General features: G+C 43.5%; 1 long non-coding RNA gene across 1 annotated transcript in view; it reads left to right on the plus strand.

Annotated features, from left to right (window-relative positions):
• The window catches only part of LOC149917292 (uncharacterized), a 49861-nt gene extending 38718 nt beyond the window's left edge, over positions 1-11143 (plus strand). Inside the window, exons 2-3 of the long non-coding RNA XR_016468040.1 lie at positions 10021-10103; positions 10202-11143. This is a non-coding gene — a long non-coding RNA (uncharacterized LOC149917292). The remainder of the gene's footprint in view (positions 1-10020; positions 10104-10201) is intronic.
• The last annotated feature ends 284 nt before the right edge of the window (positions 11144-11427 follow it).

The raw sequence follows: 11427 nt of genomic DNA on the forward strand, positions 1-11427 counted from the left end.
AAATAGAATTTTTTCTATTTCAAGTGAAGCACTTCTTTGAAAACTTAAATGTAACAGAATAGGATGGTAGTAAACATTTTCTTAAGAGTGATTCCAGCCTGGCAGGGAAATCCATTCATTGACCCCAGAGATGTTTTTTCTGTTGATCTGTATGTTAAAAAATAAAAACAAGAGATTGTGAAGGTAAACTGGAATTTACAGAATTGTGAACCTACAGCATTAACTTTCCAATAATGATCTTTGAAGTGTGCTGAGGAAAACCCTCCCTCTTCCCTTCCCTCTTCCTATTACCCTTAATATGTTATTATCCAATTTTAGCTCCCCTGCCAAAGGAATCTTTCCCACTCTGATCTCTGCTGTAAAAGGATTGAAGAAATGCAAGCAAGCTGACAGAGTCTGAAGGAGCAAACTATGCCAGGGTTCATGCATAATGTAGCCATCACATCTTCTGTTCTTTTAATATTACTGAATTCATATGATATTCACCACTCGCACTCAGAAGAGATAGAGATGTATCCATTCTTTACTTATGGATATTATTTCTACACTAATGAGTTCTTTTTCTGTCAACAGATAAAAATTCAGGAGACAAGGGATTAGTCCCCTCAAGTTCTCTTGATTATAAAACATTTTACATAATTAACAATAAATTATAAGTATTTAATTTTCTTAGAAAAATCAATATTAACATAGATCTTGCATGCTATTTTTTAATGCCCTTCAATACTTCTAAATGAATCCATATGCAAATGTAAGCTAAGAAGCATTCTGGACTTACAAAAGCAAACAACAACAACAAAGACAACTGAAGATAAATTTAATTACAAAGAGAATTTGCTTCAGTGGCATAAAAAATTAATCTTACGTAACTTTAAAATGTATGCCTACTGCACTGAGTCCCAAGGCAATGCTGTATTATGAAGTAGACTTACTGCAACCATGGGGGAACAGCTGATACAAATTTCCTAGAGCACTTACTGCTATGAGGAACCTGGAACGTTTGATGGGACATCACTGCAAGTGTTTCCTTTGCATAGATGCGTTATAAACAATTAATAGTGGAGAGTCTGCAAGGAGGTCTTTTCCAACTTTAGTGATGGTGTGATTCTATTTGGGGATGTGGTTAGCAGGCATGGTGCTGATGGGTTGACGGTTGGACGGATGATCGATGTGGTTGGATGGACGGTGCCAAGTGGGTGGCATCACACTGTGATTTCCTTTTAATCAGGATTATTTGCAAGGAAACCTATTGGGGTAGCAATGTGAGCCAGGTCATCAGCTTCTGAACTGGGAAGTGAGAGGACTGAATATACTGAGAAGAGGTTTGCTTTCTACAGAAATATCCTCTGGAAGTTCTTAAATGCCCATTCTCCAGTGGATGGGATCTGCAAATATTAAAGCAACAAGCAAAGGTTGTAAAATGCAGAATCCTCCTTGCACAGTCATGCATGGTTTGGTCAGGGGGAGGAAGAACCTTCAAAAGGAAGCTCACAGATTAAATTTATAAAAGGCGATCCTTAATGCATAACTTCTGGCCAAGAACTCCATTATCTGGAAAGTGGTGCTTTTGAAAATCACTACTTCTAGCTTTTCCAAAAATATCTAGTTTAATGCCTTTAAATAGACAGAGAACTTCTGAGGAATGGGACGAAATCCTCCCACATGGCACAATATGCTCTGGGCTCAGCAGCAGCTCTTGTGAGCCAGGAAAGTCTTCCTTGGGCCTTGTGCGTGGGGGGGAGGATGTGCATGGAGGGGGATTCTTGCTGTTGCTTTGTGCATCCCAACACTCAGATATGGAGCAGCCAGGCTGTGTGCTGTCAGACAGCTCTGCAGGTGGGAGTGCTGGGCAGATGCCAGGTCCCCTAAAAACGCTCCAAGAGATCAGTCAGAGACACTTCAGCTTTGAGAGCTTTGGGAACAGGTTGGCTGGTATGCCACAGATGGTCTTTTAAGTTGGGGTGGGTTAGCTGACCTTTCATATTTCTTTATACCCCATTTCCTGCAGCTCTATGATCCGTCTTCTGAGGAACAACCAGTGCCAATCTGAGATCCTAAATAACATATGAATGATCATTCTTGATGAAAGGCTGCTGCTCAGCCCTGCTCCGTGTCTTCAACATTCCTTATGCACCCACAGTATTATCAGCTGCTGAGGACAACAGTGTTATGGCTACAGCTTCCTATGGGAAGTCAGACAGGCAAAGAGCAGGATTACTTATTCCGCTCTCACCTGCTGCAGCCCCTTTTGAGCACACAGGAGACTGGGAACTGGAAGAAATCAAGGCCACAGTTTAGGGCTCTTGTCTGCCCAGTGCTCTGCCAGCTACACGGCTGCGACGGGCTGCTTGTTGTGAATTCAGATAGCTTTGCATCCAGCATCTGGTTTACGCTGCCCGTGCATTTGTAAGCATGAAAAGTCTACTTTCTGCTTCCTGATCTGCCTGCAGAAACAGCTTCCCATTATGTCAGTAACGCTGCCTGAATAAATATTTCTAACCCAGGTAGCACTGAATCCCTCTTAGCTATCCTGGAGCATCCAGCAGGGCACTCTCCCCTTCTCAACAAACTGAATGTTGCTTGGTTGCTTGCTTTTCCTCTCATCCCCAAGCACATCCCAGGAGATGGGATGTGCTGTCTGCTTTCTCACTCTATGCACCGGAATTAGGTATCAAAAATTTCCCAATGCATTTAATGAGAAGAGTGTTCTAGTGTGTGATGTGCAGAATAGGGGCCTTAGAGGTAGGTGCCATCCCCTGTTGCAAACAGTGATGAGTTGGCAGAGCACGTTGGTGAGGAGGACTGGGGTTAGCTGTGCACCTCTGGATGAGGGAGCAATGCTGCAAGAATGGAAGCTGGTGTGCAGCAGCAAAGAGACAGCAGCTTTGGTTTGCCTGGAGTAGTACCCTGCAAACAGACCAAGTTAATGGACAGGAATAAGGAATAAGAGCCTGTTAAACTGAGGTGTGTGCACCCTTGTGTGGGGTGAAGTACTTCTGGGTTAATGTGGTTTGGAGGTCGCCTTACTCTCAGGCAAGAAGCATGCATGCAGTGCTTTAACAGGCTTTGATAGGCACTCATTAACTTTATGCTCTTAGTTGCGTCTTCATGAATTTCTGATGTATTGAGTCTGTTGGGAGCTTTCTTGGCTTTATTTTGACTTTTACTGAAGTTCTACCAGAAAACAACAATCACTGGGATTTCTCAGTGAAAAAAAACAATGCTCTTTCCCCATCCTAAAACACACAAACAGCTCCAAAGGGGATTTTCTTCATACGCTCTTTGGGTAAAAAGTTAGCAGTGGTGGTAGAGGTGTTCACACTCAGTGATGCTGTCATTGGAAATGCTGATAGCACCAAACAGCAAGGCAGGGTCAGTTACTGGAACGTCATTTGATGAAAACACATTATGTAGTTTAAAGGTCCGGCTTTGACAATCTTTATTATTACTTTATGGGTTTCTGTATAAAATGTTGAACTTACCGTATATTGTGCTAGTAATATTTATGAAATTGCATTAGAAAATGCAGTAAAAATTTATAGGAATGTCATTACTGTAAGTATAAAGCAACAGCACGTCCAACATCCCACCGGTGGAACAGTAATCGAGTGCACCAGACAAATCAAAAGACCTCGGGGTGCCGATTCTAATCCGGGCACAGCTGTGCGCTCCACCTGGGAAAATAGGGCGCTGTGAGTAAGAAAATGATGGGTTTTGTCAGGAGGTGTTGCAGAGCACCCCGTCCTTGCAGCGTGCCCTGCAGAGGAGGTGTCTGCAGAACAGCCCCGGGCGCTGCGCAGTGATGCTCGGAGCCCAGGCGTGGAGGGGGGGGGGGAGCGGGTGTCGGTAATTATTAACTGCTAATAGCGAGAGAAACCATTATGGTGCACAATGGGCTTTCCTTTCACACCGCTAATTGTGTGATGAACTTACTTTGGCAGTAAATTGTCACATCTGCTGCGGAGAGAGATTGCACTTAGGGAAATAAAATAAATACAGTTGCTGTTCCTTTATCCTTGGATGATTGAGTCGCTAAAAAAAAAAAAATTAAAAAAAAGAAAAAAAAACCTCGGCAGATGGAACATATTATTTGTCAGACAAGGCTTCAGGAGGAGGTAATCACTTTTTTTTAGACAGCTGATATTGTAGGAAAAATAGGCAAGCTTTTCCGGGCCCGCCTCAGTTTGTTCTTTCTGCTCCGATTGCATTTCTGAGAGCAACTCCAGAGGTCCAGGGTGAGTGATGCGTTTCTGTGGCAAGGCTAACCTAAGCTTCCTTCCACTTGCTCTTGCCTCAGCGCCCTGCCTTTACTCTGTGCTGCAGTGAGCATCTGCCTGCAGCTGGAGAGATCCCGGCTGGTAGGGCTGAGCGTGGTGCCAGCGATATGAGCTGCTGATCTGCCAGCTCCTGCTGGCATCTGGGGAGTGCTCATGGCCACCCAGAGCATGACATCTTCTAGCAGTCTTCAGTATATCAGGCCGAAGTCAGTTGCAGGTGTACTTCAGTGAATTAGGATTAAAAGGTGGTGGGGAGAAGAAGAAAATGTTGCAGAGAGTGATTTAATTATTATTTCCTCGGGCTACAGTAATCTGTACCCAGGATTTGGATTTGTGTATCACAGGGTGCATATGGAAAGAAGATAATGCTACAGTAGTAGTTGTCACATCTTTGGGGATTCAGTTATATGTTAGAGACATAGCATATCTTGCAGAAAAGAGACAACATGTATTTTATACTTTCCATCTTTTAAATAAAAAGAGGAAAGCAGGATTCTGCTCCATAAGGCTGTGTTTGCCAGTGTTTGTCTTCCAGTCTTCAATGCACGCGCATTTTTGTTTATAGAAATGGAAATTTTGGCTGAGGTGTAGGCAATGCCATTACCAAAACCTTGCCCCTAACGGTACCGAATGGTCTTTCTAAAACTACTCCCGTATTTTCAGATGTTCCTAATGGTAAGTGGGTGTCTCAGTTTTCGAATGATGAGGCATTAGAGAGAGGGCTTTGTTTTTTCTGATGCTGGGTACAATGCTCTGCACATTATGTGCAGGCTGACTGTCAAAGGATGGCAGGGAGCTCTGAAGCGCCTTCACAATGATCCCAGGTTGCTGGAGAGAAGTGACAAATCTTTTATTTAAATGTCCTCTTGCAAGAATCCTACTTTCAAATACGTGTCTGTGTCATATCAGTCCCTCTATTCAATACCAATTGCCTTTCTCACATGTCAGGTCAGTATCACTGTGTTTGCGCTGCCCACAGCCACATTTACACAATCCTTTTGTCAGTTTGATTGAGACAAATGCAGGAAGTGACAGATGGGTTAATGGTCCTACCACGGTGTCATCGCATCGCCGCAGGAAACAGCATCAACATGCAATCAGAGCACGATGTGTGCTATTACAGTTCATTTGTCTTTAGAACAATTTTGGAGAATCAATGGGTGTCCTATGGTTCAAGATCAGCTGTAAAAATACGCATGCTGCTCCTCTGGGTTGTTCAAGCGTTATTTCATTCCTTAGCTCTTGCAATGGAGTTCTGAACCTTAACTCTACCTCTGGCACTGGCCAAAAGTCAGTGCTTCGGTTTTTCAGCAGATTTTGTTTCAGTTCACCAGAAAAAAGAAAAAGAAAAAAAAAAAAAGTTTTGTTTCGTTTTAAATTCACCCTGGGTTCTAAAGCACTGTTGCTCAGGAACCTGAAGCAGCTTTGCAATTACCATTGCAAGTGCTTGGTGGAATTCACATTTGTGTGACTTTCTGTGCTTCTGCTGTCCCAGGATTCAGCGAGCATTCAGCCAGTCAAGGGGGTTCCTACAAACGTTCCTTTTCTCATGTGACATTTTGTAAAGAAATCTTCACTGCTCACATTGAACGCCAGAGTACAGAGCTCCTGCAGGGTGTGCCCATGCATTTCTCTGGCTTTAAGACTTTGGGCAGCCTGCACAGTGCTCTGCTTTCTCCTTGTTCCATTCTTGGTCCCCTCGTTGCAGTCTCCAGCACTGCCTTCTCTCTCATACAGAGCCCCTTCTACAGCTTTCAGCTGCTTGTGGTAGTCCCCCTTATCACCTGCCCCTCTGCCTCACTTTGCATCCCTGCAGCAATCCTTCAAAGCAGTTGTGCTCTCGCTTGTATGGGAACTGTTGAGTCACAGCCTGAACCACTAATTGAGCACCTGGGGAAAGGACCCGGTCAGTGCTGGGAGCACAGGTGGAGGCAATTCAGCTGTGTGACCAGTAGAGGTGGAGTCTGGCTGCACCTCCCTTAGACCTCATTGAAGGGCTGATTGCCACTGGGGAAGAATCTCTTTTAGGAGATTCTTCTTTGGTGGAGCTTTCTTTTGTGAACCTGGAATCTTCTGATACAGGTAAACAATCTTCTTCCTTTCCTTTATAGCACCTTTGTACTGTGCTGATTCTTCTGTCTTTACACCTTTGGTGAAACACCTTTTCCTGTCATATTAATTTGTCCAATTGCTGCACTGCCATAGGTAGTTTCTTCTCCCTCTGGAGGCTGCTGCCCTCACTGCACACCAGCTTCGCTAGCTCTCTTCATTGTCCACCTCCTCTTACACCACCCTTCATTAAAGCATTTCACAATAGAAAGTTTTGGTGTTACATCACTTCTGCAAATAGTGAGGCGTTTCTGTGAAAATACATTATAAAATAAATTGTATCGCATTGTATGGGAGTCATAACATTCACTGGGGGAAGCAATTACTTGCTCAATAATGCCATAATATTCAGCTCTTCTGCTTATGGGGCTCAATAATGCCTGCAACATTCAGCTCTGCAGAATGTAAGGTCAGAAGGGTATGTTCCTTAGTAAAATAATTGTGTTTTAATTTAGAATATCCTCATTCACTACACATGAAAACTATACAAACCTGCAGAAAAGCAGTCTCATCGTGACCATAAGGAAAGTGGACTTTCTTCATTTAATTTATTTTGAGAAAATATATTTTCTGCTTCTTTTCAAAATTGTTATTTCTAGGCATGGATAATCAAATGAATTAAACTTCTTCCTGTTTGAATTGCAGGCACAGTGTAGCACTGGCAGAACACACATTGCAGAAGTTATTTCTGTTGAAGTGTGGTTATAATGGGCCATTCTTTAAAAGTTGTTGTGTTATTCTAATTTTTTTTCAGGTTTTCTATAGTTGTAATCAAAAATCTGAGCCCACTTGCATTTTAGGTAACCAAACATAGCCATCTTTTCTTGAAGTGCCAGCAAAATGACAAGATTTAACTGATTCGCAGAAAGAGTGCTGTGTTCTGATAAGGGTGATCCTGCCCCTCTATCCTCCTATGAAAGGACTGCTTAATTCTGGCCACTTTGCTGATACCCTTGATTTTTCCTTACCATTAATTTTGATCACCATGCAATTCCCTCGCTTGGACTAATCACAGAATTGTATGTGTTGGAAGGAACCCTTAAAGGTCATCTAGTTCAACTCCCTTTCAATGAATAGGGACACCCACAGCTAGATCAGGGTGCTCAAAGACCTGTCCAGACTGACATTGAATGTCTTCAAGGATGGGGCACCTCTCTGGGCAATCTTTTCCAGAGCTTCATGACCCACATCATAATTTTGTTTCTTATATCCAGTCTGAATCTCCCCTCCCTCAGTTTGAAGCCATTTCCCCTTGTCCTGTCACAACAGACCTTAATAAAGAGTCTGTATCCTTCCTTCTTATAGCCATCACTGAAAGGCCACTCTCAGGTCTCCCCAGAGCTCCTCAAGTCCTTATCAGTAGGGCTGTGTTGCACTCCTACATCTCCCAGCTTGTACTGATGGTAGATTGCCACTACCCCAGGTAATACCTTGCACTTGGATTTGTTGACCCTTGTGAGGTTCTCCTGGGCATACCATCAGCCTGTCTAGGTCTCTCCGAATGGTGTCCCATCCCTTGGGAATGTCAACTGTACCACACAGCTTGATGTCATCCACAAACTTGCTGGGGGTACGGTCAATCCCACTGTCAATGTCACTGATTAAGATATTAAGAAGCACCAATCCCAGTACTGATCCCCATCCAGACATTGAGTCAATTGCTACCACTCTCTGGGTACAATCTCACAACCGGTTCAACAGTCCATCCATCAAATCCATATCTTTTCAATTTGGAGAGAAGGATCTTACAGGGAACTATATCAAAGGCCTTACTGTAGTCCTAGTAGATGACAATAATGGCCCTTACCTTTTCCCTTGTTGCAGTTACACCATCATAGAAGGCTACAAGGTTGGCCAGGCAGGACCTGCCCTTGGTGAAGCCATGCTGGTTCTCTCATATCATTTCCCTGCCTTCTATGTGCCTTAGCATAGCTTCCAGGAGGATCTGCTCCGTGATTTGTCCTGGCACTGAAGTGAGGCCAACAAGTCAGCAGTTCCCTGGGTCATCCTTTCTACCCTTCTTAAAAATGAGAGCGATATTACCTTTTTCCTAGTCACCAGGGATTTCACCTGGCCATTGTGACTTTTCAAATATCGTTGAGTGGCTTGGTGACTACATCAGCCGGTTTTCTCAGGACTCTGGGATGCATCACACTGGGACCCACAGACTTATTGATCTTCAGGTTCCTCAGGTGTTGCAAACCTGCACCTACAGCAAGAGGAACATTGCTCCCTCAGCCCCCATCTTCTGACCCGTCCACTTGAAGGATGCGTGAAGAGCAGTTGCCAGTGAAGACTGAGGCAGAAATGTTTGGAACCTCAGCCGCCTTCTTGTGTATTGTTACTAGCCTGCTTCCTAGCAGGGGGCCCAGCAGGCTCCGACCTTTGTGTAATGTAGCTGTAGTGATGGGCCGGGCCAGCCAATAAATGGAAGCAAGTGGAAATAGGACTGTGATCTTCTGTCAGATTTGCCCTTTAGCAATGTGTTAAATAGATCTGCAGAACAAACTATGTGCGTGTTTTCTCAGCCTAAGTACCAGAAGAGCACGAATATGAGGCAAGAAAACATCTTATGTCTCTACATTGGTTTTTGGGTTTCTTTTTAATTAAAAAGTATTGTTAAATCTCTGTTAAGTAACAGAAGTTCCCGATCAAGAAAGTTCTTAGAGATTTTAATACTGCATGCACATGTGCATAACATCTTCTGTGTAGAACAGAGTAGTTCTTTGTATTTTTCCTTCCTCCCTTCTCTTAAACCAGTTTGGTAATCCAAAATCCCTCATTAAAGTAATGACAATCCATGTGGAGTTTTCCTGTGGCAGCATTAGTCTGTCAGATGAGCTGTGATTGACCGAGAAAAAAAAAAATAAATCAATATTTATGTTAAGTAAATGACAGTTGGTAAGTAGATGGGGAAATGTCCAAAGTTAAATGTAATTGATCCCTATTGCACACAGTCAGAAAAGCAAAACCATGACAAGTTTTTTCAAGGTCTTAAAGAATGAGCAAGGCATACCTTGCTGAGGACCATGCTCAGATGGCTGTGTTTAGCTTTGTCTCATCTCATCTGGTGGAGAATCCTACCACTGGCTTGAACCCTGTCAATCTGAGGGAAGAATGATGTAAGGTTATAAGGAGCAAACGTTTTGCTGCAGATGTTTCAGTAGATGTGTGTAAGAGTAACCATTGGAGAAAGCAAATGCATCCCGTTGCTGGAATACAGCAAAATATTTCAGATAGCTCGGTTCCAAACCAAAGAAGGAAAATGGTTTGTTACTAAAACTTTGCTGACTGCGACCTCCTGCTAAGAGCACTCAAAATGTATAGGCATCTAAAAATAAAAGATAGAAATTTGGCAGGATGTTCTCTGAGGTCTAAACAGTGTAATGTTGTATCATTTGTAACCGCACGGAGACTTGTCACCACAATCTGTGTGAAGACCATGTGCTGTGCAAGCCCTTTTTAACATGTTGCATTGCTGGGTGCTGCGGGGATTGAGACCAGCCTGGCATCTCTACTTCTCCCCCACATTACAGCTCCTGCTGTGAAATGTGCCCCTTGGTTACCACACGCACCTGCACTTTGCAGTTACATTGTCAAAGCCATTAAAGCTCTTTTCCCTTTGCCCCACCAGGATAGGATGAGCTACTCGTGCTGCAGGAGGCCAGCCGGTGCTGGAAGGGAGCGCCTCATCTGCCATCCATCCATGCCTCTAAGGTTTTTGAAGATTAATTATTTATCAAAGATGTTTCTGCAGGAAGTTTGGGCACTACATGTCATCTTAAATTATTCCTGACATTTTTTTTCCAACGCAGAACACGGTGAGTTTATTGAAAGGAGTAAAGATGCTTTCTCTTTACAATATCAAAGAACGTACTGGAGACAAATGTTTCTCTATCTACTTGCATGCAAGCCATCATGAAAGTCAACATTCTCTGAAATCCACACCCCACATTCCTGCTTGGATGTTTGGCTCTCTGTCAATGGGAACTGAAACATGCCAGACTAATGATTCTGGATGCTGAAGGTCTTTTTGTAATGTCACATGCACTGTAATAGACTCAACAAGACAGTATCCAGTATAATCACCATCTTGGTAAAGAGAAGGAAGATGTGTGAGAGGACATGAGATGGAAATGACACCCACTCTTGGGCTCAGGTGTGTGTGAGAGTGGAGGAACTCGCTGGAAGGCTTCACGTGCATCCGGCCTGCACACTGAGCCCACCTATTTCAGACCAACCTAAGCTGTTTCTATTAAGTGCACAAAAGGAGACTTCAGTAAAGGCAATTCATAAATGCCCATTTGCATGTTTGTCCTCTAAAGCACCTAGTAACAATGCAAAGCTGGTGGTCAAGCCAGATTGGACGTCTACTCCATGAGTAAAAACTGGTGGGATTTGTGCCCCAGGAGCATATGGATGAGAAATTTTGCTGATCAGCTGATGAGCAAATACTCATGCTTGCTAGTGGTTGGTGAAAGCTACAAAAAGTACTCCCTGATGAAACTCAACAGCTCTTGGATACAGGGCTTCATTTATCGGGATAAACTTCTCCTAAAGACTGAATCTACACATGGGAATTGGAGAGTGCTTGTTTTCAACATGAGAGAATATTTTCCCCCTTCCAGCAGCTGTCAGCCAGCAGCTTCAGCCTATCTGCTCTACAGGAGAAGGACACTGAACAAGAGCAGACAGGACCTCCTTCCCCTCCACCAGCAAACAGGTAAGAAGTTTTGTGCTTTATAAATTGGGACAGGCAAAACAAGTGACATTAATATTTCCAGTGCAGTGGGGAGTGTGCCATCTCCTGTGTTAGCTAAGACACTACTGCATCCCCTGTTGCTCTGTGGGAGCACTACATGGTGATGCTAAGGGGACAAGAGCAAGTGAGTGGCATTATGCTGCCTGTATGACAGATTTTTTGTGAAAAATAGAGTGCTTCTGATGTACGGAATGAGCTGTGAAGGAGAGGGAATTACACTGAGACATGTTAGAAGGGTGTGCTTGAGTCTGTTCTCAAAGATCCTCTGAGACACAGGCT

Source organism: Phasianus colchicus, chromosome 7 (genome assembly GCF_987193195.1).
Source record: "Phasianus colchicus chromosome 7, bPhaCol1.hap1.1, whole genome shotgun sequence".
Taxonomy (NCBI): Eukaryota; Metazoa; Chordata; class Aves; order Galliformes; family Phasianidae; genus Phasianus; species Phasianus colchicus.